Consider the following 27,784-nt stretch of genomic DNA (forward strand, 5'->3'; position numbering starts at 1 on the left):
CCAGATTGTAGCTCTCTTTCTCACAAATAAATGATGTTTGGAAGGCCCACAGGCATGCTTTGTGACAACAAGCCAGGACTCTGCCTTAGGGGGCAGGATGGGCTACCAAATCACTCGCTTCTTCTATGTGGCACGTAAGAAAATTTTGCAATGTCTAGGCTGGGAGTAAACTGCTGTCTGTTTTATTTTGCTGACAGTGCACTTGGACACAAAATTTAATTAATCAAATTTGTACCAGCTTAGTCCTATAATAATTAGCTATAGAAGCTGAAAAAATAAATCAGAAAGATTGCACTCGTTCTGCAGCAACTACATTATACTTTCAGGTTCAGCTATGATTTGGTCACCATTTCTCACAACGGAGCACAGCAAAATAAAGAAAAGAGCGACAAGAAAATAAGTACCTGAAAGGTATTCAGGAAGAACATTCATGTTTACTATCCCCAAAGTAAGCACATCATCATATTACACAAGAGCACCCTCAGCTGAAAGCAGGAATGTAATGTCTTTTACGTATTCAATCCATAACCTAAACAGGTTATTGAATTATGCTCTCTCTCTGTAACTGCCTCTCAGACTCTGACACTGCATCACGTTTCAGAAGTACTTGTCATTCAATGCCAAATGAGCCATCTGACTTCAGAATTCAGCAACTAGGATCTCATTTTCAAGTCATTTTTCTCAGTAGGTTAAACAGTAATATTAACTGGGTCTTCCACATCCTGGCAAATAATTAGCAATATACTGCCTGCTCCAAGCATATCGCTTCTCTCCCCCTTCTTTCTGCATCACTTTCACCTGAGAGATTTCCTGGAAACCAATATATTTCCACAAAAATTTCCAGAACTAATAAATCAAAATATGCCAGTATCTAAAAAATACGAGTAACGTTCAGCTACAGTTATGCATATGAATACCTATCTATACACACACATCAAAACATGCCTAAATACATAATCGCAATCAAGTATGTATCAGAAAGATCACTTCATTATTCAGCCAGGCTGAAATGTTACTGGCATGAGATTAATCTGACTAAAGTATTCCTCTACTAACAAAAGAATAGCTTGCTTGAATTATATTTACCTTTCTGAAAGTGTTTCAGAAAGAAAAGTCTTGTCTAGTTTAAACTCACCCAATACAACATAGTGATATCCTTGAAGTTCAGGGAGTCTGGAGATTCTTCCTGTTCCTTCTGGTTATGAATATAGAGTGTGATCTACCAGAAAAATAAAAGAAAATAGGGTAAAAAAGACGTTCGGCAGAAAATCGTTTGTGTTCTCAATGGGTCAGTATTTTCAAGATCCTTACAAAACACTGTGCTGCCTCCAGAAGATCGGTCACTACTGGAATTCCAGAAAGATTTCACACCAGATTGTGTTCTTTCTTAGGTATCCCAATAGATCACACCAACAAGTCATTTTTTCATCTGAGATACTCTGGGGCTCTCTTCACCATCTTAAGCACAATATATTTAAATGATAGGCCTAATGCTCTTATTTTAAAACTGTAACATACAGATTGCATTTTCTGCTATAAATTTAAATGTAGTGTCAGGCAATTTGTAACTTTTTGTTTGAACTTACATTTAAGATTATTAAACTAAAATACAGGTTACAGATCCTGTGCTCTGAATGCTTTTAATACACTTCACAAAACCAGTAACAACACCTGAAACTTAAGTAAAACCATGAAAAACATAAAATACCCTTTCTCCCATTAGATAGTTCATTTAATCAACAGCTATTCGTGCACGGGTTAAGTACTCAACAACTTTGCTGAATAAAGATCTTTTAGTCTAAAAACAGCTGTGGGAAGTTCAGCAAACTTTGTTTTCTGCAGTCTTCTGCTAACTCTGGGATTTCCACTTTCTAGGTGACTTTGCTTTTTCCTGATAGCATGCTGAACATGTAACTTAGCAGATATTTACTCTGTATAATGTCACCACAATCCTTCTAGCTCTTTCAGTAATAATAACAAGCAAATTCGCAAAAGCTTTGTGATTTCACAGGCATGTGTGTGCCTCTCTCTCGGTACCCAGGCCGCCTTGCCAATATGTAGGATTAAACTTTTTCCAAGGTTGAATAAGCCACCATCTGTCTATCTTGTGTGGTGCTGTGCGCCATCCGGGAGACTTGTCCCTTAGAGCATGTTTCTACCATATGTCACTCCTGAGTGATCAGCTATGCCAAGACATTAGGGAAAAAATGACTAAGTCTAGCTGGAAAACCCGTTCAGAATTCCAGAGGAGGTTTGCCAAGGCTGTATTTGCAAATAACTTTGCATCCACCAATTTCTGCATATCTTGTATGTAACAATTAATAAACTTTACCTGAACTGACGAAATTACTTAGATGATGTACTGCCCTCAGTTGTCTAGAACTCATGGGCTTTTTAATAAGCCAAAAGACTCAGGTATGATGTGTTTTCAAGGAAAATACGTGGAACTGTTACAGAAGAATTGTGATTTTTATCACAACAAAGGTAAGCAGGAAGGGAGGAAAACAGACACAATATATTTCAAAAAGACGCTACTTGGTATTTTAAAGCCACAAGTTAGCAACTTCTTTCAAAATAATCACCTAAAAATACCTAAGGCAACTGAACACAAGACTTCTTCCTAAGAAATAACTGTATTTCATGTGCTTGCCTGCGTGCAAAGTAATCAGCTAAACTAAATTTTATACCAGCAATATATCATAGCTCATGCCATTAGAATTTGTCTAATAAAAATATGATTCTACCCGATTTCAGATTTAAAGAACCATTTTATGTTCCAACTCCTCAATTATTAAATTAAAGATCAAGCCAGCATTGTTCTGATGGCCAGCTCAAGGCTGCTCATTTACATAACTGACTTTCAAGGGCACTTCATTATGCAGCAATTAATATCAACGAAGAATCTACCAGATCTTCTAGTAGAGCGTTAAGGAAGATTTTCTTGAAAACACTGAAAGAAATCAGTAAATAGTAATTACAATCTCCCTGAGTGAGTTCAGCATAGGAAAGAAAATCTATTCCTAATGACAACAGCAAAATTATTAAATACCAGTAGACAAGTTATAGGAATTATTACATTTAGTGAAAAAGGTGAGATGAGGGGCAATACCAAAATCCAACAGAGGATGTTCATGCAGGTACAAGGGTCCTTTGCCTGCGTTTTTTGCTTTTGGTTTGGACGATCACTGAAATAAGGGGAAGACGTGAAATATGAATTCACTACAGCCTCTGGGGATCTGTGGGATGACAAAGGGCAACAAAAAGCAGAGCAAGTTCATGCTACATGAAGAAAATAACTGAAAAGTGATGATTATTACAGGAAATGGAGATAAATTATCGCCTCTGAAGGGATTACTTTCTTTTTACATTTATCTGATTTAAACAGTCTTTCTATGTAGAAAAAGTGAAACATGAAAACATGAGGGTATTTCAAGCAGATCACAAGAAACAAATTAAACTGTGAAGTAACAAAAGCCTCATCCTGCAAGGCTGACCTGAGGACCAGAAAGAATAGAGGAAAAGAAATGTACAACTGTTAAGTGGGACTGGATCGCTCGTCCATACAAAACACTGCACGGGTCTGAAGCCACGGTATCTTTGGAAAGCTTCAGCTCCACCCTGGCCCACTCGGGCAGCCTGAGGTGTTCCCACTTCCCAGACAGAAGACACCAAAAATGCTGGTTCTGCAACACCTGAAGGGTCAGATGAAGGTACATCTGCTCTGCCTGGCATAGAATCACAGAATATCCTGAGTTGGAAGGGACCCACAAGGATCATCGAGTCCAACTCCTGACTCCACACAGGTCTACCCAAAATTTCAGACCATGGGACTAAATGCACTGTCCAAACGCTTCTTAAACTCCGACAGGCTCGGTGCAGTGACCACTTCCCTGGGGATCCTGTTCCAGTGTGCGACCACCCTCTCGGTGAAGAACCTCTTCCTGATGTCTAGCCTGAACCTCTCCTGCCTCAGCTTAACACCATTCCTGCGGGTCCTATCGCTGGTCACTAAAGAGAAGAGATTGGCGCCTGTCCCTCCGCTCCCCCTCATTAGGAAGCCGTAGGCCATGATGATGATTCTCCTGGTTCTTCCACCTACTGTAGGTGCATCTTCCCGTTGGTATGAAATGGTGACACACACCAGTTATGAATAACCTAGAGTGTACTGCAAATTGGAAAAAGAGGAAGGGTGGGAAATTTGTCAGAAGTTGCCAATTTGGATTTATTATTTTTTTTAAACTCTGGACAAGCACTTGCACTATGAAGCAGGTAAAGAGCTTCCTTGCAGAAGCAGCGGCCCAATAGCTTTATAGCTTCATCCCCTGCCTGAAGTACATCAGAGCCGATAGTTTCTCCTACAACAGTTGTTATGAATATCCTCACAACATCTGCAAGAAAAATCTATGAAGTAAACAATATAAAGGGAGAAAATACTGAAAGGGTAAGAAAGATGGCTTTGTTCTTTCTCTTCATGTTCAGCTGAGGATGCTCAGGATCTATCAATTGTTTCTCCCACAGCAGTGTAGATATACAATCAAGAATCCTAAGAAAAACAACACTTTTGAATTTGATTTAATCAGGATGAGTCCCTCAGAAGTGCTCAGCACTACATGCAGCATTACTTCATGTTCCACTTTAAACAAGTGGCCAGCTTCACCACTCGCTGTTCTCACCAACTTTTTTTTAGGAAACTTTCCTATGTTCCTGGAATCCATGAGCCTGGGACTCGAACAATCACATTTAAAAAGCATTCCTTCATGAATAAAATCACTCTGTGGCACAAGGAAACAACACTATTACATAAATGCAAAACTTAACTGAAACATCTGCTGCTAAATGTAAGAGCAGGACAAGTAAAAGGCAGCTACAGTGAGGTCTATTTCCACAGGAAACCTCATTTAGAAGGGAAGACTGCAGAGAAAGTGTTTACAGACAACAAAGGCTCTCTGAGAACAAGGCCAAGCAGTAAGAGTTGCTATATTCTCTGAGCCACCCATCTGCAGGATATTTCCAATTTTCCCACATTCATTCATCAAAGTTCATTCCCCAGTAGAGGCTTTGGGCACTAACTGGCAAGAGGGTTGGTTGATTTTTTTTGTTTTGTTTTTTCTTTTTTTTTATTTTTCCACTGACCAAGTTGTAAAGGAGAAAATAGAGTGTGGTGGGAAGCTATGAAATGTCACTAAAAACCCCAGAGGAGCCAATCCTCTAATAAAAAGTCAACTCTGCAAGCACAACGGTATGACAACATAGAAAGAGCTTGTTGCTCAAAACAGTAATGCAATATTAAAACAAAATGCAGTCCCTTTTCTCATCAGTAATCGGCATCCATAAATCAGCTCCAAGAAAAAGAACAGCTCCCTACCTGTGATGTAACTGTAACTTGAGGTTTATTAAGTTACCTTTGTTAGGGGATCAAAAATAGGCATTGGCGTGGGGGGAAAAGTAAATAATAAAAAAATAGGTTGCTTTTTCCAAGCAAAGAGATAAAGCGATTTCCCTCATATCTTTCCTCTTCTTCACGTCCCCCCTCCTCCACAATGAACCCAAGAAAATCTGCCATTGCTTTAGGTCAAAGGAAAAACAGGCCCAGCTGCCGTAAGCCAAACAACGTACAGGTTTGCTATCTCCCCTGCTGTTTTGGCTCGAGCTCTTCAGACTGGAAAATTCAGAAGCACGATCTCCCAAGCTCTATAAATGCCAGAACCATCTAAGAGGAAAATAGGACAAGGCCACCCCCAGGCAAGTTTGTACTAAAATCTGCTGGCTGCGAGGCAAAAATACAGTAAACATCACATAGGGACAGACTGCTCCTTGGAAAATATTCCACATGAACAATGCAGCTTCCAAAGAAAGGTTGCGCAGATGCGACTTCTGGAGAAAAAAAAAACGCAATGTTTTAAGATCTTTGCGGGGAGTTAGCAAGCTAATGGCACACTCAGCAAATCGTGTGACAGGCAATATGCTTTTGACATTAATCCAAAGAAGAGATGTAAAAGCGACATTGAATGTTCCCTACAATGCGATAACAAATGCGGTGTCCTAGAGTAGTCCTGCAGTTCGCTCAGGAAACATCTTCTTTGTCTGACAATTGATCCCATGGAACAAAACAAGGAATAATAAGCAATTAAACCATCAATACTTCCTTGTCTTCTCAGGGACAAAACTTTAAGTTACATCTTTGCAGTCCTTGAGATATGATCTTTACAGCTGATTACTGTATGTTTTAATGTGCTCTGTATTGACTCAACCTAGAAAAACAAGCCAAAAACACGAGTTGAAACATCCTTTTTTCCTGTGTAGCTCCAATTTGCAGTAGCAAGAAGCTAAACAACATGCTCTCCTCCAGATGGCTGAAATAAAAAGAACACTCTTTCTGATTAATTAGGAAACAAATGAATCTGCTGTTAGCACAACAAGTTACCATCAGGAAACCTGGGCTCCCACTAAACTTTGGTATTTGTGCTTGCTCTGCAACCATGTTCAGGACCTCCCCAAGATCTGTCTCTCATTTCAGAAGCAAAACATTACAAGTCCATCAAAGTACCACACCAAATACTGCATTGGTATTTATATGTATTGGTATTTATATTATATACTACAGACAAATAATCCTGCATGAGAAAGAAGTTTCCTAAAAGAGAAAACATCCATCGGAATAAAAATGAATGGAGGCCTTGTTGAGCTGTGAGAAACCACAACTGGCAGAGTCTCTGTGTAGAAACTCATTCAGGGTTCAACGAGCAATGGAGGCTCATGCGTGCATACTCCAGCCCTCCAGCTGGTCCGGGAAACCGAAATCCCCAGACTAGATACAGCACAAGGAGCAAGGGTGTGACAGGCCAAGCAGCAGAGGCCAGCCCATGGTTCTCTGACAAGGCTGCCAAGTTAACATCTCCAGTGAAGGTTCATGGAAATCGAGTGCAGGCACTGGGGATGGAGGGGGGAAAAGGCACAAAGTGTACACAACACACACAAAACACAGGCACACGCAACGTGTTGCAATAGGTGCTGCTACTGATGCAAGTCTCCTGAGGAAGGAGAGGACTGAGCTCACCCAGCTCGGGGAGGTGAGGAGAGCTGCACCGACACATTTTCAACATCCTCATCATTCCTCTGCTTTCAGGGGAGGACACTCGTAGTTTCACCAACACACAGTTTGAGCTCAAAACTGAGCTCAAGAACTATTCAAAAGAAACATACCATGTTGTTAAGATGATGATAGCGAGGCAGCGAGATTCCAGATTTCTAGGCATGAATAACTGCTTTTATGCCCCAAATTTGGGACCCAATATTTCAGTGTAGCAGTGGCTAAAGGAGGACCGCTTGAGAAGAAGCCAGCAACTCACTGAGAAGGAAGCAGCCGCATCTAGGGGCTAAGACACCATTCCACCACTGCCTCCAATGAAGAGCACCATGCCTTAAGAGGACATATATATAAAAGCCCTTATAAAATAGAATACTCCTGCTATGTGCACAACTGAAGTTATCAAACACACTGAGAAAATTATTTTCTAGGGGCAAAGAGAACAGTAGAAACATTTACTGGCAACTAAATCCACAAGTAATTTTTGAAATCCAGGTACCTCTGAATCCTCTGAAATAATTAAGGAAGCTGGGAGACTAAATAAGAAAAAAAATAAAAATCCTTCTTCACACATGAAAAGTTATAATATTATACACAGTTATAATTAGTATTAATTCAGCTAAGTGTGCTAATCTCACTTTTCCTTATAGACCTATAATAGTTGCCTACTGCAGGTAATAAAAGACAACCAAAAACTGCAGTAGTCCATGAAAACACTAACGTTTCAAAGTGCACCCATCCACTACATCAATTACAGAAAAAAATGGACTTTTTTGAGCATGTAGCGTCAGAAAGTAGATCCACGTAAACTTTCAAACACAATATTCTTTGGCACTTTGTTTCACAAAGACCCACCTCTTTCTCTTTGCTTATACTCTTTTTCATAGCACCTAGGACTTGTGTTGGAAGAGACACCAAACAGTCATACCTGTCCACCCTCTCCTTTCACTCATACATGTAATATTGCATACCTCAAGCACACACTCCAAATCTCTTCTTCCCAAGATAAAGAAAGACAGTTTACTCTGTACACAAGCTTTTCTGCATCTGTTATGACTGCTTTCTCTAAATTTTTTCCAGCCTACTGTATCATTGCTGGTTGAGGGGACAGAAATTGCACATACTACTCAAGATGCTGGTGAGCCATGAATTCACACATCAGCAACAATGATGATGTCCTGTTTTACTACTCTCTTTTCCTTTATTAACAACGCCTATCATGTGATTTGCTCTTCTGATAAGTGCAGAGCAATGAGTTCATCTTACACTGCTGTTTATCATAACCAAGTCATGCACGATAACAGTCAGCTCAAAGCTCATCACTTTTTAGTGGAACTGCAGTTATTTCTCCCCCTGTAGATCACTTTCCATTTATATGCATTAAATTTTACCTGCAATGAATTTTACTTACCATTCTACTATCCAGTCACACTGCTTTCTCCAGCATTCCTCCAACTCCTTATGGTTCACTCCAACCTCACTACCACAACCACATTAATATCAGCAGTAAACTTTCCCTCTTCATTGATAAGCTCCTTTTCCCCTTTGTTTGGTTTTTGGTTGGTTAGTTTGGAGGTTGTTTTTTTTTTGTTCTTGTTTTTAAAAAGATCCATAAGCATTTCTTTATTTTAAAGCCAAATAACCATGGCGCGTATGGTATCACTAAACTCTCCCTTTCTATACAGCTTTGTATATGGCTAAGAAGTGGAAAAGGCACAGTAACAACAATTACTCCTCTTGTAACTCTTCTATGAAGACAAGCCCTTATTCATTTTTCTAACATTTTTTAATCTCTGGAATAAAAAGCAAGCAAATATAAAAAAATATAGTAATTATTAGAACAAATTACCTATTTTTATTGCTCTTTGGCAGATGTGCAGAACTGCTGACAACTGCATAGCACCAGAACATTTTTTGACGCAGCAAGTTACAGCTTCTCCCGAGTCTTCTGCTTGTTCCTAGATAAGTTTCTACCATTCTTTACCAGATTAATAGACCAATTTCCCCATTTGCTCATTTTTGCTGGTTATTAAGTTAGCTACACAGGGAACTGTGTCTTTCCAACCTCCCATCCTACCTGTTTCCTGCTAGCATACCACAGAAGGCTATTCAGGGGTATTCCCTGGGGTGTTCAGGGTATTCCCATCTGAACTTTGAAAAGACCTGGCTTTTACAGAATTCAGATTCTCGAATTCACTTAAGTTAGAGATGGGAAGCTGATGTCCCTTACTCCTGTGTGTTTCTCCATTAATAAAATGCATAACCCAACCCTAACACTTACATTTGAAACTTGCAAGGACTCCTCTCATCAAAATACCCTCCTAATATTTATGTTAGCCCTATCTGTCAGACCCTCAGTGTCCTTGATACCATCACTTTTGGGCTCTTTGTACGTGGCTCGTTCACATGAACAGTGGCCTGAAGCTCTGAAGACCACAGGACAAAAGTACTGGCACCCTCTATTTACATTGCATCTCACACCAGACAACCAGTTTTTGAACAAGCTAAAAAGACGAGGAAAGCAACACTGAAAATTTCAACAAAAAATGTGACTTCATCACTAAAATCTCCCTTTATTTGAGCTGTCTTGTTGGTTTCATTGGATGGAGAGGCAGAGAGTTCTGTAAACAGATTTGCTAGTTTCCGCATGTGATGCCAAATTTCCATCCTGCGGAACCAATTTTAAACAGCAAAAAAGTCTCTCTTCCCATCCTCTGTTCCTCAGTGTCATTCTTATTAAGGATACAGAGAAAAAGTTGAATGGAAATGAGCTAGTCACAGCGGGGGGCGGAGGGAGGGTTAAATCCAAATGTTAATATTTTTTTTTAAATTGTTTCAACTTGCCAAAAACTCCAGATCGCACTGATCTGTAACTCTTCCTTTCTTGCAGCTACGGAAAGTTTTTAAACTGAAGACTGCCAGAAATGACCTTGTTATAAACTGGAGTTCACAGTTATTTTTCTGGAATTTTGTCTCAGTAACTTTTAGCTCAAGCAGTTCTCATGAAAACATTTCCAAACCACCAACTTGGCTAAATATTTCCAGTAAAACAAAATAATCCCCAGTTCCTAAATACAACTCTACTTTTTTTTTATTATTATTTATTTTAACTTTACTTTATCCTTCTGAAAACTAATAAGCTTTAAAAATAGGAAAGACAGAAAAGGGAGAAAGGAGACAAAAAAAATATATGAGTACTGCAAGCAGCATCTAGTGTCTCTGGGTTATAGCAGATGCAGAACTGGAAATGGAGATGAGATATGGGAAATAAATCTCCCACAAGTATTAATAGCAATAGCAAATAAATAAATAAAGGCTGTCATTCGAAATAGCATAGTACCTAACATTTTCCTAGTAAAAAGCTCTCAAGCAGATCTGGCCAATGTTAGCCCACGCTTACAGAGTTTCCACACAAACACAAAGGACCCCAGAAATGGGAGAGAAGATCTGATGGACTTTGTATTAACAGTTTGTTTAGCTTTTCTGGAGCAGGAGTGCAAAGAAATCGTTTATTACAATCCTTTCCGTATCTGTCAGATGTTGCATGTTTTATGTAACTATCACACATTTGGCAAACTCTTCCTACCTACCCATATGCTAGGGAAAAGCTCAAACTGTGGAAGAAAAACCTTCCTCCACAAAGTAGCTTGCCTCTCTTACAGGAACTGCCACTCGCACCTAGGGCTGCAAGGTCTCTGCACCCTCCTCTAACCACTAGGACTGATATTTCCACATAATCCAACATCCACCCTCCCTGGGAAGCTGAACTGTCAGTCCTGGTAATAAAGAAGTTGTATGGGATCACTGCATGAATAGGACCAGAACACGGATGCAGTATGATGGCAGCAAGCCCTCCTCAGGCTGCACCCAGCCTGACTTTTTCCAAACACAAGTGCCAGATATGTTTGCATGACAGGCCAGTCCATCACCATCATCAGTGACCAAGTCCTGAAAACCGACCAAAAAGGTGCCCACGTTCAGGATCCCACACCCCAGACTTGGTGGTAGTCATCAGGGTGGCTCCAAGGGGTAAGCCACCCCAAGTACACTCTTCTGCTTTCAGTAGCTTTCCCCTCCAGCAGAAGAGGCCTGGCTCTGATCTTGAATTCAAACCTCATTCATCATGTGTAGGAAACCAAAGTAAACAAGCTCCATAGATAGCCCTAAAATTGGCAATTTCCAGCTTTTCACTACAGTACACAGGGAACATGTCAGGAGTTGTGCCAATCAGGGCTGCCCACAGAATACCCCAGCAGAAAGGCAGAAGTTGCAGGAAGAAAAGATCTGTAAAGCAAATACATACATTTATTTTGAAACTGTGATACACTTGAGTTAATAAGAACTCAGGGAGTCCGTGATCGCAGCAACCATGGCAGGATTTCTGAAAGGGAAGCTGAGGAGCCAGTGTTTTGAGAAGAGCAGGTGAGCTGTCAAGTGGGGAGGTCTCAACATGATGTTTCAATGCATGTGTTGAAATCAGTGCTAAGCCCATCCATGAAACAGGAACAGAGAAGGTATTTGAAGAATAAAGAGACAGCACTCATTTGTTGATCTAGAAAACAAATCCTACATGGAAGCATGACAGGCTAAGGAAGAGATGGACAGATGAACAACAGTATGCTGTGTTAGAGACCCACAGGATAAAAGTAACTTGTGATTGAAAAGGTTCCAGCCAAAGTCCTACAATGCCCTATTCAGCCTCTGTAAAGAAAATGGGAAGAAATCCTTGCACCCTACCCTGCTGGCCCACCTAACCACAGCTGCAGCACTAGATCTGAGGTTGATAGGCAGAAGAAAACTTCAGTGAGCAGAAAAATATTATAATAATAATCACCTGTCAAGTAAAAGGGACTGTAAGAGCCTCTTACCATGAAGTTTTGCCCTTCTGTTATTTCTAACACTGTACCAAAGCACTGGATATTAACTTCTAGAAACCAAACAAGCTGGACAAGCTCAAAGGGAGCAAGATTTTTTTTGCAGTGCTGATGCCATGTTAAGTGAGAAGCGTAGGTTTTATTCAAATAATATTAAACCCTGTAAGCAAATTGATTTCAAAAAACTGATAACAGCCTGCAGAAGGGGCTGTTTGGTTTCTATGCCTGAAAATCATGGAAACTAATAGCGAGTTCTGGGAGGTACGTTAAAGATACCGAGTTTCTGAGAAGCCTTTTTTGGCCCGGTGCTATACAAGCAGAAGGCACATTTGTAGAAATGCAGACTGTGAAAAATACTCTTGATTCACAAATACACCAATGCACTAGATGTACTAGATACATTTTTCAACCTTCCTAAGTCTCCCAAGTATACTGTAATATGCTCACTTACAGTGATGACAAAGCAAGAAGTGACTCTCCAGAGTCTTCTAATGATTGACACAGGCACAGAAAACAAAGACATCAACTCACCAGTAATTTTCCAACAGCCAATTATTTCACCCTTGTTTAAGTAAGCATGAAGATTGTAAATTGAAGTATTCTGACACAGACATATACTGAATCTCTGCTCCACACTGTTTATGATCCTGTTCCCAATTTAGGTTTTAAGTCAGCCAATGATGATGCAACCTACGTTTTTAAAAGAAGTCCTAAATGATTTCAGAAACAAGAGACTTAACCCTACATATCATGCACAGCCGTAACAGGAATTACACTCTCCTGTGATCTAAGATGTTTCTCTTGTAAGATTTCTCTTTGTGGGTGCACAGGAACCTGTGCTTTGAACACCCTCTAAGAACAACACCAACTTTCCCCAAAAGAAACAAAATCACCTCAGGAGATATGCAATGCATCTTGTTATAGAACTATGGAAAAAAATCACTTCACAAGGGTACAGTTCTAAGAAAAAATAAGATAAAGGCAAAATAAAGTAAGTAAAAAACATAATAATTTGTGAAGAAAATTGTGGAAAATAAATATATACATGTCAAAATGTCTGCAATGACTAGGTTTTTTATGATTGTGTTTTTCTCATACGCACCTCAAGCAAACTTGTAATACAACTGTATCTTGGAATCAAATATATCCTCTCATTACACTGTATTATACTCAATATACTGCATTAAGTATTGATTTGGTAGCCACACTTTGCATATATGCTACACACTACACTTGCAAAGTACAGACCTCTGCCTACTACTCTGCTCCCTAAGCCCCCTTCCTACAATGTAGTCACACCAACACCTCATGACTGGTACCTTTCAATAACCTGTTGTCAACCTTCCTGAATGCAAATAGCCATTTCCACATTTCTACAGTGTTGATAGTCTGAATCCTAATTTGACCCCCATGCATTCCTTTAAAATAGTACAAGTATATTAATGCTTCTTAAAAACCTCTGTGCCAAACAATAGTTTTGGTTATGCCACTCAATATTTCTGTAGGGCCAAACATACGAAAAGAAAAAATACGCAGTCTACTAAAAAAGTCAGTTAAAAGAAATGTAGATTACGTGCCCAATCTTCCCAATTGTAGGTGCATTAAGGCTTGAAAAGTGTACTGAGCACAGCAGGATGGAACAACTTGGTCAGCCATGCCACAGTGCTTCTCCACACCTGAACGTCCTGCAGCTTACATGACTTCTGAAATCTTCTGCGCAATGTTTACTCACTCAACTACAAAGAACGTAAGCAATTTAAAGAACCAGTAATATACATGTTTGACATAATAAGAATATGGAAACAGGGTAATGAATTAAAGAAGTGCAAAAAACAAAAGGAGTCCGAGTCCTCCACAGGATGAGCAGAACACTTGGAGTTTCATGCACACGTGAATAGATCAATCCTCTGAGATGGTGACAGGGCCTGTACATCAGTGCTATCTGTTAGACTTGCTAGGACTCAAAACCAGTTAACGTCACATGATTTACAAGGTCTCCAAGTACTTGCCTCCATTTCTGACTTGTTTGATGGCATTAAAAGACCACTCAGCAAACCCTACCACGGGAAATAAAACTTCCACTGGCTGCCTGGAGAAACTACATTTGGCTGAGCAACAGCGAGTGAACCAACACAATGCTCATTGCCACACCTGTGACACTGAGAGGGGGGATGACAGTCACTGGGGACACGGTGAAGCAAAACATGGGTAAAAATAAGGCAATTTATGTATGTGGAATATATTTTCCGAAGTGGCTCTCATTGTGAAACTCACGGGAACTTCTGAGAAGAACTTAAGAGCATCTTCCATAAACAACTTCATCTGTGAAACCACTTAAAACATGGAGGGAAAAAATGATCTACTGGTAGCTGTGCCTGTGAATTTGTTGCCATCTTACAAAACTATAAATAATCTATCTTAAAATGATATCAACTTCTAGAAGACCAAAATTCCTTGAGAACTATTCTAACCTACCACTAGCACTTCAGAAGTAATCTCTCTTCTCATCCCAGCATTTTCACATTTGCTTTTTCTGACGTGCAGAGAGCTACTTTCCTGTTACATGTCACCGGGCTTCTGCTAAGCCGTTAAAATCATTACCGTAGAATAAGGCAACATTTTAAAATCAACATAAAATATTAGAAATATTTCATCAGCTTTAGGATGTGCAACTATTTGTGATTTGGTCAGTTCCAAAAATAGTTAGGTCCGATTATGTCACTTTATTAATGGTATCAGCACTGTTCCACCTGCACAATCGAGAGCCAAGCAAGGGAGAAGGGGCAAGAACAGAAGAAAATGTGTGAAAATCACAAGGAAAAGCAGAGAACACATTGAAGCCATTTTGGAAACTGAAAAAAAAAAAAAAAAAAAAGGCAGTTAACAAAAAATGTATTTCATAAGAACGTAGTCTGTTTTCCCAGACAGTTGTATTTTTGTCCATGGATAACGCTTCCTCAGTATTTATTTTTATACAGAAACATTAAAAGAATCAGAGAAAAAACAGCAAATAAAGTACATAAAAATTGCCCACTCTTTCTGTCCGTGGCCTTCTTTTTCTTCTCTGGTCTGTTCTGAAGCATCTACAGCATTAACACAGAGGGAAGACTGTAACTAGAAGCTTAAACATGACCGAATACAGACGCTTGCCTTGCATGCACACTGTCATTGTGAATTAGGCATGAGTTGACAAGCTAAAGACCTGGCTTGCAGTCTCATCATTCAATCATCCATCCAATCTCATCAATTGAGCAAGACAGTAACACATGTCCCCTCTAGCTTAAATGACAGCAAAACTGTGGGTTGTAATCACAGGTCATCTTCAAAGGACACATCATTAAGGATGGTTTTGTTCTAAATCAATTGTTTATTGAGAATTACTCTAATATAATACTTCTCTCTGCTCCTTTTGCCTCTTGCATTTAACTCTGTTTAAAAGAACACATCAAAATGAGTATTTCATAATTTCTTGAGAATAAGCTAACAGTAAGTGTCATTGGACAGAATACAGAATTAGCCATTTACAGTCCAAAAATCATGACAAAAATAAGGTCATCTAGATTAACTTCCAACTGTATCTCTAGCTAGTGCTAATCTGCAGGGCCTTATATTGCAGTCTAAACTATTTTGACCATGTAGAAGCTGTTTCAAATTACCCCAGACATAAAAACTTGAAAAAATAAACCAAAATATAAATGACAACATATGTCCCCTAAAAAAAAAAAAAAAAAAAAAAGTGCTTTGCTTATACTCAGCATCTAATGTTTTTGTAACATGCAAAATGCATCTTTTTTTTTTTTTTCTAAATTTGCTAAATCAGGTTTTTGTGTCTAATTGCTCTTTCAAAAAAAAGACTTAGTAGTAGTTGTCCTCTCGCTCCTCTTGCAGAATTTGAGGACTAGGTCAGCCAAAGGGTGATGTCAATAGATGCTGATGGAGCTAAGGGAAAAGGAACAGGAAGAAAAGCTACATTTCTGTAGAAAGTTTAAAAGTAAAATGAGAATCAGTATTTCAGGGAAGGGATGTGCTCACGTGGAGCTCATTCACCAGCTTCTACACACCAAGAATTCCTTAATAAAAAATGGCTCAGGTCCAACAGACACCACAGCAGCGTCTCTGGGAAATGAACGACAGAAGGACAGATTCTCCACTGGTTAGAAAAACATAATCAAATCTCTATTAACATCATTTGCTTTGTGATAGTTTACATCAGCTGAGGATCCGCCTTGAGGAAAACTGGAAATTTGTTTGTTCTTCCATGTCGCTAGACATAACACACATGCTTCTCAAACTCCACCAAGCTGAAACGAAATTGTAACCACCACATGCAGACGTTTCATCACAAGTTTGTTTCTCTGTATTGCAGCCTCCCCACTTCACAAACACATCAATCTCAAGCATTTGATAACATCTACAAAATATATGGGAATAGAGTTCTGTGACAGCAGATGAACAGTACAGAAAATACACTTTATTACCAGAAAACATATTTTAAATTTGCACCTAGTGAACTGTTAAACATACCATTTTTTATATATTTATATATATATGTATATCTATCATTCTGACAGGCATGTTTTCATTCAAATCAAAACGAAGGCATAGCTTTTGGGTGAGGATATATACTGATTTCCAAATACCTGCATTCTCAATAAGATTGCTATTACTTTTTAACCGGATTCATATTTTCACCTCTCGGATGTTATAAGTGATTCTGTATTCACCAGAAGTTGGAGTACCTGAACTGTTTCAAACTGATCCTCTCCAAGCAATCTGCCCCTTTTGCTAGTTCTCACATTCAGCTTGGATGCACCCTTTTCAGTTTACCTTTCTGCCTCAATTTCAAGGAATTTTTAAACTATTTTTGCTGTTCCAGAAATTGATAGATGGGAGATGTAACCTGCAGGTTAATTATTTACTCTCTCTGGGTCTAAAGTTTCTACCCATAGACTTCTTTGTATATCAATTATTATCAGCTTGAACATAAAAGATCACTTCAGAGTAGCAAATGGTTCAACAGCATCCTTAAATGAAAAAAAAAAAATAAAGCCAATAAATTATTTTTAAACAATAGCATTTAAAATAAATGACCTTTAATGACAGGGCTTTAAACAAGATTTTCTAGTCACAGACAGACATCAACTGACCTGAAAGCAAAGATGTTCTGTTATTTTCCCCCACAGCATTAACCTCAGATTTGGCATATGCTACCGTATCAGCTGAATTCCTTTATATGTAAATAGGACCGGCTATAGCAAAAGGAGAATACATTTTGTGTCCTAACTTTCAGATTTTGAAGGCTATAAATATCACTGAAGATTCTTGAATTACCCAAATAATTCTCAGAACAGATAGCTCATCCTGCCACACTGCAAAATGAGTAAGAACATTTTAAATTACAGCTGCTGTAATCAAATAATCGCAGCCACATAAATATAGGGCCAAAGCCAAGGGTCAGTTTAAAGCTTGAGTTTATTTTTATTAAAAAGTTTAAATTCTTTTAAAAAGAATAATAAAAAAGAATTGAAAATTGTTTTCTTTCGCACAGCAATTGATTTATTTTAAGACAAAAATCAAATTACTGAAATATTTAGCATATTAACTACAAAAATATTTCTTACCCATGCAATTAGAGACTCATGACTGCATTTTTACTAAATCATACATTTTAACCTAGCATACCAAATAGTCAAAAAATGCAAAGAGGAAGCTGTATGTATCAACACTGGGTACTTTATTTGATAATGGAAGTGCTGCTATGTGAAACACAAAGAGAGGCTAGTGAGAGGGGGTGAATTTGAGAAGCCACGGCATAGTAAAGTAACCTAACTAAATTCCAACAGAAACTAACTTGAAAATTAAGAACAACAGATATTTAATAACTTGTGTTTTCTAATATCTTAAAGAGAAATACAAGTAAGGCTGCAACTTGATTATCCCAGAATTTAAGAACACAAAAGAGGCCAAATGATTCCCCAACATACACACACAGCAAAGCAACTACTCCAGGATACACACGCTGGACTTGGTCAACTATATTTAATCTTCTTTGGGCCATAACTCACACTACATATGCAAAGTTAACTTTTTTATTTAATCCTTGGCCAAATACACTTTCCTTCCTCACAGAGACGACAAACATGTCCATTACATTTCTCAAGTGGGGGCAGAAGGAGCACTAACACTTACTTTGATACAGTAACAAAGAAATGGCTATCAAACAAGAAGACAAATAGGTATTTAAATTAGGACTCGGCAAAGTAATTCAGATGCCTAAGAATAGTAATATCATAACACAGGGAGTTTGCATGAAGAAGGAGGAATCACAGAAATACTACCTTTGGCACGCTCTTGATGGCAACAGTTGTTTCCTTGCAAGCTCTGACAAATGGTAAATAATCTGCAATTCTTTCCAGCAACTTCTGCATATTTAACTTCAGATGTGAACGATGAGTTTCTATTTCGAGAGCTGTATTGCTCCTGCAAACTTTAAGTGGTTTTGTACAAAATACCCAAGACGGGGCACCAAAAATAGTTGCTATTTCCTCCGGTTACTATAGCCATCCCCCACTATGCTGGTATGAAAGTTCTCACACTGCTATTTTCTGTGCTGCCCTGCTGAAAATTTGACGGAAAGAAAAATCTTATCCAGAAAAGATCCCAGCCACAGGTAAAACAGGGACCGACTATATGATAAAGCACATCCCAAATCCAGAAGGCAGAGCTGTGCAGGCAGACAGGGTGCGTAAATAGCCAGGGTTTTGGTAGGACCTCCCTGCAGGTGAGGATCCCTCAGTGGTGAGCTGCTGGTCTGTGTGGTGGTGCTGCGGGTTGTTAGGACAGCATGTCTTAGAAAAAAAAGAAATATATCAAGAAAAGGTTATGACTTGCAACTCAGCTTTAGATATCCTCCTGAACTTAAAACCATTCTTACATGGCTGGCTAAAGAATAAGGTGAGCTTGAACTTAGACTCCACATTTAGTAACTTTTTTTCTGAAGCGGTGCTTAGTAAGGAGGATTTCATGTTCAAGGTGACAGACTGGCAGTAATGAAATGTGAACTCTTCCATTTCTCTTCATAATGATAAGCAACAACATAGGAAGCTTCTCACATTGTCCAGTTCAATTTCCTTCTCACTTAATTATAGATCAGGAGTAATTCCACTAAAATTAATTAAGTTGCATCAGAGACTGGCAAGAGAAGGATTAGTCTGTCTACAGTGCGACACAGGGGAGAGACAACTGCTCTCCTACCATGGCTGTTCATTTTTAGCTTCAAAGAATATTAACCCATCACATTTGCACTAATGACCAGAACCATTCAATCTCAGGGGAAAAAAAAGGCCACAAGCAGGGACAGCCTGCCGAGGACACCCACCACTGAAGAAGACTCCCTCAGTGTGGTCCTTCTCACCAGGACTCCTGCATTTGGCATTAAATGTTTGTTAGAGGAAATAAAAACACTCCTCTCTAGGTGTTGGGTTTGTGGGCTGGGTTGGGTTTTGTTTGTTTTTTGCCACCTCAGGTATATAGTATTGACGTCTGTGAATCCAATTTTCCTATTAAGTTGTCCCTTTTCATTACAGAAGGAACTAAATGCTCTGGCAAACTGTGATGTGTGTATGAAATCCACCCCAGTACCAAGCACCATTCCTCTGTGCATTTGTGAGTCCGCCTCAAAGCTCGCAAGACGTCTTACGTAAGAGCTTTCAGGCCTGGGCTGGATACGGATGAAGAAACTACAGGTGAAATTCAGCTGTAACCCAGTCCAAATAACCTGACTTGGAAAATAAGAATTAAAACAACTAAAATGCAACAGAAATCACCGTCACCATTTCTGGATGTTTTTTAAGAAGTGTCCCTAGACTTCTTCAGTCACATTTCGCCGCTCCTGTGTTCTGCTTTTGGTTTATCCGAGAGTTTCTCCCACACCCACCTCAGACCTTTAGCATGCTCTCAGACCTTCCCTGCTCTGCTCTGTTTATTATTCTTCCCCTCGCTCCTCATTTTTTGTCCTTCACTGTAGACAAGAGTGCCACTCTCTCCCTGTCCAGATGTTCCCACCTCACCTCATGTTTCACCAGCAGCAGGAGGGACCTGGCTGGCTCCTTCTTGCCCAGTCACTGACAGGTCTCTGTGGAGTGTCCCAGAGCCTGACTCCAGTTTCACCAAGTTACTAGCGCAGACTGCAGACTAGAAAGACAGACCTTAAGAGGAGTCAGGAGAAGAGAAGCAAGCCAAGATAAGCAGGGAGACAGACACACCCCGCATTCTTTCGGGCACTCTGTCTGTACTACACAGATGTTGTCTCGCGCAGCTCATCGTAGCAAGCAGTGTGTGAACAAGAAGTCTGGTGCTTCAGACACTTTCAAATTAAAAAAAGCTACAAGAATGCAGCAGAATAAAACAAACAACCAAAAAAAAACAATGTATAGTAGATGCTAAAATTTCAAATGGAAATGAAGATGAGATATCATACAGTTAAGAAATTACCATAGGCCGCATATGCTGCATTACAGCAGACAGTTCTAAAAATTAAGAGCATTTTATTAGCATTAAGAAATAGATTTGAAGTAACCAGCACCTGGCTAAATATGATTAAAAATAAAAGGTTGAGCTGTACAAATCTGAAAGAGTCACTTTTACGATGGTGGCTGCTTCAGACACAAGCTGCAGGCTGGATAGGCACTTCCCAGTCCAAGCAAGGCAGGGATAGTCAGCTCTGCTCTTCACCTACATCAAAAAGCCATGACTTTAATGTACACGAAACTACCTTAAGTAAGTTCCCAAAAGCTGGAGACAGACATTTCAGAACATTCTGCTTCTACTTCAGCATCGCCTTTCTCTTCACTACAAATACAGAAGATGGAGACACACCACTGGCTCTGATCCATCCCAAACCACATGGGTCCTCTATATTCCTCACAATATTTATTGACATTTTGATGGGGCCACCCTTACTAAACACAAGAACAAAGAAGTTACTTATTAGCCTGTGTGACAGATGGACAGAAGTCTGCTATAACCAGCCATTCCAGATCCATTTCCACTTTTATATGACAGCATATGTTGTTGTTATTTATTGGGAGTGATCATGCAGGTTACTGGCTAACTTTACAGCAACTTTTTTTTTTTTTTTTTTTTTTTATTACTTCTTGGCCTAACTCATAAACAATGTGTATTTCTATACTCAGCATGATGGCTTAAAGTGAAATAATTCTACTAACCTAGCCACTTCATCCTTTAAACAACAGCGATCCGGGAATTTCTGAATTCTGCAGGTCTAGCCCCATTGGCAACCAGCAGTCCTCCTGCCAAAAGCCTACAGCACAGTGTTGACAAATTGTGTAGGAGGAAGAGAATTAGGAACAGTGTAACTTATCAGATGTATCCCAAATAAGTGCATGGAAGCCTTCCCCTCACCCCAGAGTCAACAACCAGCACCATACATCAACTCTAGCCAAAGGGAATGATTTTTTCATCTTTTTTTTTTCTTAAAAAAAAAAAAAAAAAAAAAAAAAAAAGTCAGCTTTGAAAAAAAATGCCATCCAAAGGCTGTCGTGCAATATGGTAGGGAAAGTTATTTTTCCAGTTATTCTTCACATTGTCCATGATAACCACCTCTCTCAATTCACTCCTAAATCCAGCTACTTTCTTGCTGACACATTAAACAACCCCTTTTATAATACTGGTCCCACACTGGGTCATTTATAGAGGCTCCTTGTTTCTAAGTAGTTTTTTTTTTTTTTTTCTTGTTATTTTTCTTATAAATTCCTACTGCCACCTCCTGCAGCTTTTTAAACGCAGACAGGACTCGGGACCCCTGGAGAGGTATTTTCCCCCAAACAAACACCAGCCCTGTGTGCACGTACATCTGGGCAGACCATGGCTGCAAAACACATGCACATCTGTGCTCCCAAAGTGCTGACAGTGAGATTCAACCTGTCAAGACAGCATCATCGAAACGCAGTTTGTTTTCTTAAACAAGATGTTTCTGAGTAAAACATAATATGGCAGCCCTGCGAGGTGGAAGACTGGCTTCAGCAGCAGAGCTTGCCGAAGAGATTTCCACCCTAGCTGGCCACACTTGAGGACTGCTGCCTCGTGCTGCACAGCTTCTCGCAGGGCTACAACCAAACTGTCTGACTGAAATTATTTGCATGAACAGTATTCCCCTTCCTGTTTCCACTTGGAGGGGTAGTCTAAATCCACACGGCTTCAGCAAGCTGGTTTAAAGCACAGCACCACAACCAGCTGTACTGGCACAGCTCCAGCTATGGTCAACCACCAGCCACCACATCTTCCCTCAGAGACCTACACCTTCCCGCTGGGACAGCAGCGACGGCCTTCTTCCCTAAATTCATGCTCAGAAGTACTCTGACTGATTTGTTTTACCAGCCCAAGCCAAGCAGTCTGAGGCAGATAACCAGTCTGGAAAATTTCAGCTCAAGCTGTTAAATTTTGGGAAACTCAGAAGCAAACGAAGCAGTCCTCAGAAACAAACGGGCAACCTCAGTTACAGGTGTCCAGTCTATTAAAATTTGGACATTTATTTTTCCCTTTACACTAACCAATATTTAATACAACATTACAGTTTTACATTTTTGCTCTTGAAGACCACTAGGAAGTGTTTCACATAGATTACTATTATAGCCATTTTTTATCTGAAAAATATTCTCTTGAACTGCTATTAGTCATTATGACATAAAAGCTGAAGAATTAAGTGCAACCCAGAAGCATTAAGTTCATTGCCTTGAATTCTGTTCAAGGCAGAGGCAGATCCTCCAACTTCTACTGTATGCCTCTTTCTGCAGCTGTTGAAGGAAAAGGGAAAGCAAGCATACAACGGGTTCCTTCTGGTGAATACCAATCTCGAGAGGATTCTGTCCGTAACAGTTTCTCAAGGTGAATACTCAAGCAGTGCGTGTTTGAAGGAGGCAGCAGAAGAACAGAGCTCCACCTGAGAAGTCACAAAATACAAATGCCCATAACTCAGACTTTGAAAACCAATAGCAGCTGTCAGAAATCGAATACCTCAACATGTAAAATGAGAAAAGGGGGCAAGAGGGGCATACCCCATGTCCTATCTCCAACCTAACAGTCCTGACTATTGGTTTTCTCCTTCCTAAGATCACCAGATTTCAGACACTTTGGCAGACTTCATGCAGGGACAGACACAGGTACAGGGTCAGAACACCCCCTGGTCATCTCTCCAGGGCCACAAGGCATATGAATGAGGTATTCCTGAATGATGGCATTCTTTGATAAACAGGCCCAAGCGCTGAGTTTTCACAGCTCCAGAAGGGTAGTAATGTTACCAGCTTAAATGACTAAATACAATGTTCTTTTTTTGGCAAATACATACACAAAAAAAAAAAGTTCCCATTGCTAAATCTCTCTCTCAAAACCACAGATGGAACCACAAGAAGTGAGCCTGTCCAAACACATTTACACTAACTCCCACTCCAAGAAACAGTCCCACAGAGGTCCTCACTACAGACAATGTCTTCGCTGTCATTTAATAGTTCTTTTCATCTACTCCAGAAACATTCAGGAGAGAACTCAGAATCTTCCTGTTGTGTTGTATTGTAATCAAGCACGATGTTTCTATGTGATTTCTGATATAAATTCTATATACTTAATATACTTAAAGTACCATAAATACTGAGGAATAACAACGCAGAGCCAGAACTCCTGTTCCTCGTCAGAAATGAGGATCATAAACCGAGGTCCATGCTTTGAGGTCTACTCACATGCTACTTTGGGAAGAAGTATTAACACTAATGCTGGGACACTCTCTAGCTTTTTTTAGGGGGAAAAAAAAAAAAAAAAAGTGGAGTTGGGGAGATAGAGGGGCAAAGGGAGAAGTCTAATATTCTGTACCATGTACATTTGTGTATTGTCCATATTGCTATAGTACCTAAGCACCTCTCAGTACCCACCAAATGCAAGCTACTGAAAATTAGCTTTTCTTAAATCTTTAGAAAGAAAAGGAATGGACCTAATGGGAAAAAAAACAGTAAAAATAGAGAGGAAAACTAAGCAGATAAAGGCTAAACAGTTTTCCCAGTATTTTCAACTGCTGCATTATATGCCATTGCTTCTACTCTACTAAGTCCCACCCACAACACAAATCATGCTGGAAGCCTAACTTTAAAATGGTTAAAAGAATAAGTGAGGGAGAAAAAGGAAAATGATGCAACTTCCAGTGGAGGATACAAGTCACCGTGAATCTATTACTTGGCTCTCCAAGTGAAAGCCGCAGTTCTGATGCACACACGGCATGCTGGATTGACATGGTGGCACCCAAACTTCAAAGCACATTTGAAATTTTAACTCACTTAAATGTAAGGAAGAGCCATTACAGTGCAAATAGTCTTCTTTGCAGAAAACCAGCATAGGAAAGACGTTTTATCACAGAAAAACAGTATCTAAAGTAGATACAGATGAACTCCACTATAAAACCATGGTGTCACAGCTATGTCTTTGACTTCTTTATGCTACAGATCAGAAACATGAACGCATTTGTCTTGAAATGAGCTCTCAAACAGAAGTTTGCATTTTGTAAGAATTACAATATATTTGGACTTTTGGTTTCTTCGGTTATCTATTATTAGCTGGAGTTTAGTTGTCAAGACAACAGTTTCCACTTCTACAGAATGCTTTAACTGTAAGCAAAATGTCACAGTCAATACCAAAAGTTCGTCAGGTTGGCCTGGTAGCCAGGAAATAAGAGCACCTCCTTAGGATTGGGCCAGGCTGCCATCAGAACAATGTCAAGAAACAAACAAGGAGACTGGGTATTCGTAAAAGATCACACAAACATGGTGGAAACCAAAGGATTCAAGAAGCGATCCACCTTACACATGGATTTGGCTTCTGTGCTGTACCCTGCTACAATGGCCACCCCAAACTGGAGTATGATGTGCACAGGGCAGCCGATGAACCTGTACACTTGAATACAGAAAAACCATGCATCAGAAATATTTGGGGATATGGTAGAGAAAAAAAAAAAAAAAAAAAAAAAAAAAAAAAAAAAAACAGAGTACAGTGAAGTCACATTGCCAGAAAATGGAAACACAGAGGAACACAGCAGTTGTGTACTGAACATAACCCACTGCAGTACCAAAGGGGGGGAAAAAGGAACACGTTTCTAGAAATTGGGTTAAGCCTTGTATTGTGAGAAAAAGTGAATGTACAACATAGATTTTCATTTGTTTATTATTATTATTATGTGGGATATGCATAACAGCCAATAAACAAAATGCAATGTGAGACACACCCAAAATCTGTAATTCTGCAGCTTGCTATCTGTCCACAAGGCACCAGTGGGAGATTCTGCCAACAGTCAGTTTAGTATTTTAAAACCAAGTAAATTGGGATCGCATCTTATTTTCTTTACCCTTTATTTCCTTCAAGTATTTTGTATTTAGAAGAAAACGGTAGATCAGCATAGTTAAAATAAATATCCTCTTTAGAGTCCCAGACTCGCTGTGTAAATGTTTTCATGCATGAAGTCAGAACTACACACATCTTGGACATTAGCTATGAAATCTGTTCCCCCTTTCCGATATAGCTGTTGCAATAGTCTTTGGTTTTATATGAGCCATAGGCTGCAATAACAGCAGAATAGTCTACCCAAACCATTTTTCCCAGCCCATTGGTATTCATACATACAGAGACAGAAGAAAGGATGGATATTCAAGGTTAAGTGCGTACAGAATAAAGGATTTAGAGTCAGTTATTATCAGTCACTTCATTTTATAGATCCATGTGAAAGCCATGTGAGATACTAATCTTCCTTTTCTTTATATATATGCACATATGCACGCATATACACCCCACCACCACCCCACAGTCATCATCTGCTTTTCATCTCTTTGCCTCTCTAAATACACGCTTTACTTGAACGTTGAGAAAGCAACTGTACCCTAAACACCAACCTCAGATGCAATCCTTCCCCTCTGAAGAAATGCTTCAGAAATACAACACTTAGTCAGAACGTTTCTTCTGTTGCATGAACAGATGGGAATAAACTACCTGAAAGTATCAGTATTAGCTCTTGTTAACTCAGTTTGCAGGAAACCAGAATAGCTCACTGGCAGCAAAACAAAGAAGTGGAGAAGAAAAGACGAGTAGAGGGGAGAAGAAAAGAACATCGATGTACAAATAACCTCCTCAGTATGCCATACTGAGGAATATGTGGGGAAGGTGTCTGCTGAATTGGAAGCAGTCCTCTTGAGCAACAGGCATTTTTGTCAAATTTGCATTTTCAGAGCTATGAGAGTATTGTTTCCTGCATCCCTATGTTGGCACAGCTCCTCCGCTCAGCCAAGACATCAGGCACTCGTTTGTCAGATTTAGCGCTTCTGGATTTGCCTCTCCTTTTTAAGTGCTGTATTTTATTTTTATCTCACAGGTTATTTTCAACATGTGGCAATGTAGCCCCTATAATGTCCAAATGAATAATTTCGTTTGCATTAAACAGTGCCACTGATAATCTATTAAAATGTGATTCTTTTCCTTCAGGTTTCCGTACTTACTGCCAACCAGTTTGAACCCTGTGCATCACAAAGGAAAGCTACGGTTGCCTGGATCCTTGTTTTATTATCATTTTGTCTTAAGACTTAACAAATCTCTATTTTTTTGAGTTGAAACTCATTATTTCTTGAATTAGTGTCAATAAAACATCACAAGTATCACATGAAAAATAAAAATTTCAGCATTTGACACAGCACAGCTTTTGATCCCTAACAATACGACAAAGTTCCTACGCACTCAAAATATACTGACTTCCAAGTGTGAGAAACAAGCAATACTGTCACATTGTATTAATGTCTTTCCAGTGCTGGCTTTAGAAGAGAAGGATCTTTCTTTTTGACACTCAGTACGTTAACCATCATTTTTTATATCCAGTATAAAAAGTAGGAAAATCACCACAGACTTCTGCATACTGATAATACTTTTTTTTTTTTTTCAAACAGCTACAGTGAGAAGACTATCTAGCTGCTGGGATCCTTCTACACAGTCTACTAACCTTAAGTTAAAGCAGATTTTTTCTTCCTACCCACCCCCCTATACATAAAATACCAACGAGAACATTCCTAAAGCATTATACAGAGCAAATTCTGATGTGTTCAATACAAACTCTCCTCATATCAAGAGGACCTACATTTGTAGACACAATACGCAATAACCTGTAATGTAAACACATTTTTCCCCTCGCAGTCGTGAACAGAGGTTCAGCTTTCAATATGGCCCATATTTTCAGTTATGAATGCAGACCTAGACATAAAAGGGCACTTTGTACTGGTTATAATCCCATTTGTGAACAGTACTCTCACCAGGAAGCACAGCCAGCTATCAACATCAGCATGGGACTCCTGCAGAGCTGGGACCAGAATTTTTTATTTTTTTTTTTTTTTTTTGCTGGCAAAGTATGCCACTTTTTCCCCCCTCCTTTTTTTTTTTTTTTGTGACCTTGGCAGGTTTTCCTGCACTAAGGGGATAATGCAAGCTCTTCATCCCATGCAGAGGCCACAAATAACCTACTCAAGAAGGCTACTCAAAGGTCAAAATCAGACCCTGGACTTAAGAAAACCTTACTAAGGTAAGATGCACAAAGTTTGTGGAAATGGATGGAGAAATAGTCTAATCAGTAGAGAGAGGAAAATTAAATTAACAGTAAAGGAAAGGTCCAGAAGTCATCTCGGTGGTTCCAGATGGCAGACAGTCCTCTGCAACAAGCAGTTTAATTAAATAATGTATGGTACAAGAGCGTGTAAAATAACACAGGAAATGGAGTCTTGTTCCTTCCTTAAAT

At 39.4% G+C, this 27,784-nt stretch overlaps 1 protein-coding gene across 1 annotated transcript in view; it reads right to left on the reverse strand.

The window, feature by feature from the left end:
• LDLRAD4 (low density lipoprotein receptor class A domain containing 4) overlaps nt 1–27,784 on the reverse strand; it is a 282,164-nt gene that overhangs the window by 239,039 nt on the left and 15,341 nt on the right. The window contains exon 2 of the mRNA XM_068671423.1: nt 1,136–1,219. The gene's annotated coding sequence lies outside the window, so the exon portion shown is untranslated. The remainder of the gene's footprint in view (nt 1–1,135; nt 1,220–27,784) is intronic.

The sequence above is a fragment of the Anas acuta genome, chromosome 2 (assembly GCF_963932015.1).
Source record: "Anas acuta chromosome 2, bAnaAcu1.1, whole genome shotgun sequence".
Classification (NCBI taxonomy): Eukaryota; Metazoa; Chordata; class Aves; order Anseriformes; family Anatidae; genus Anas; species Anas acuta.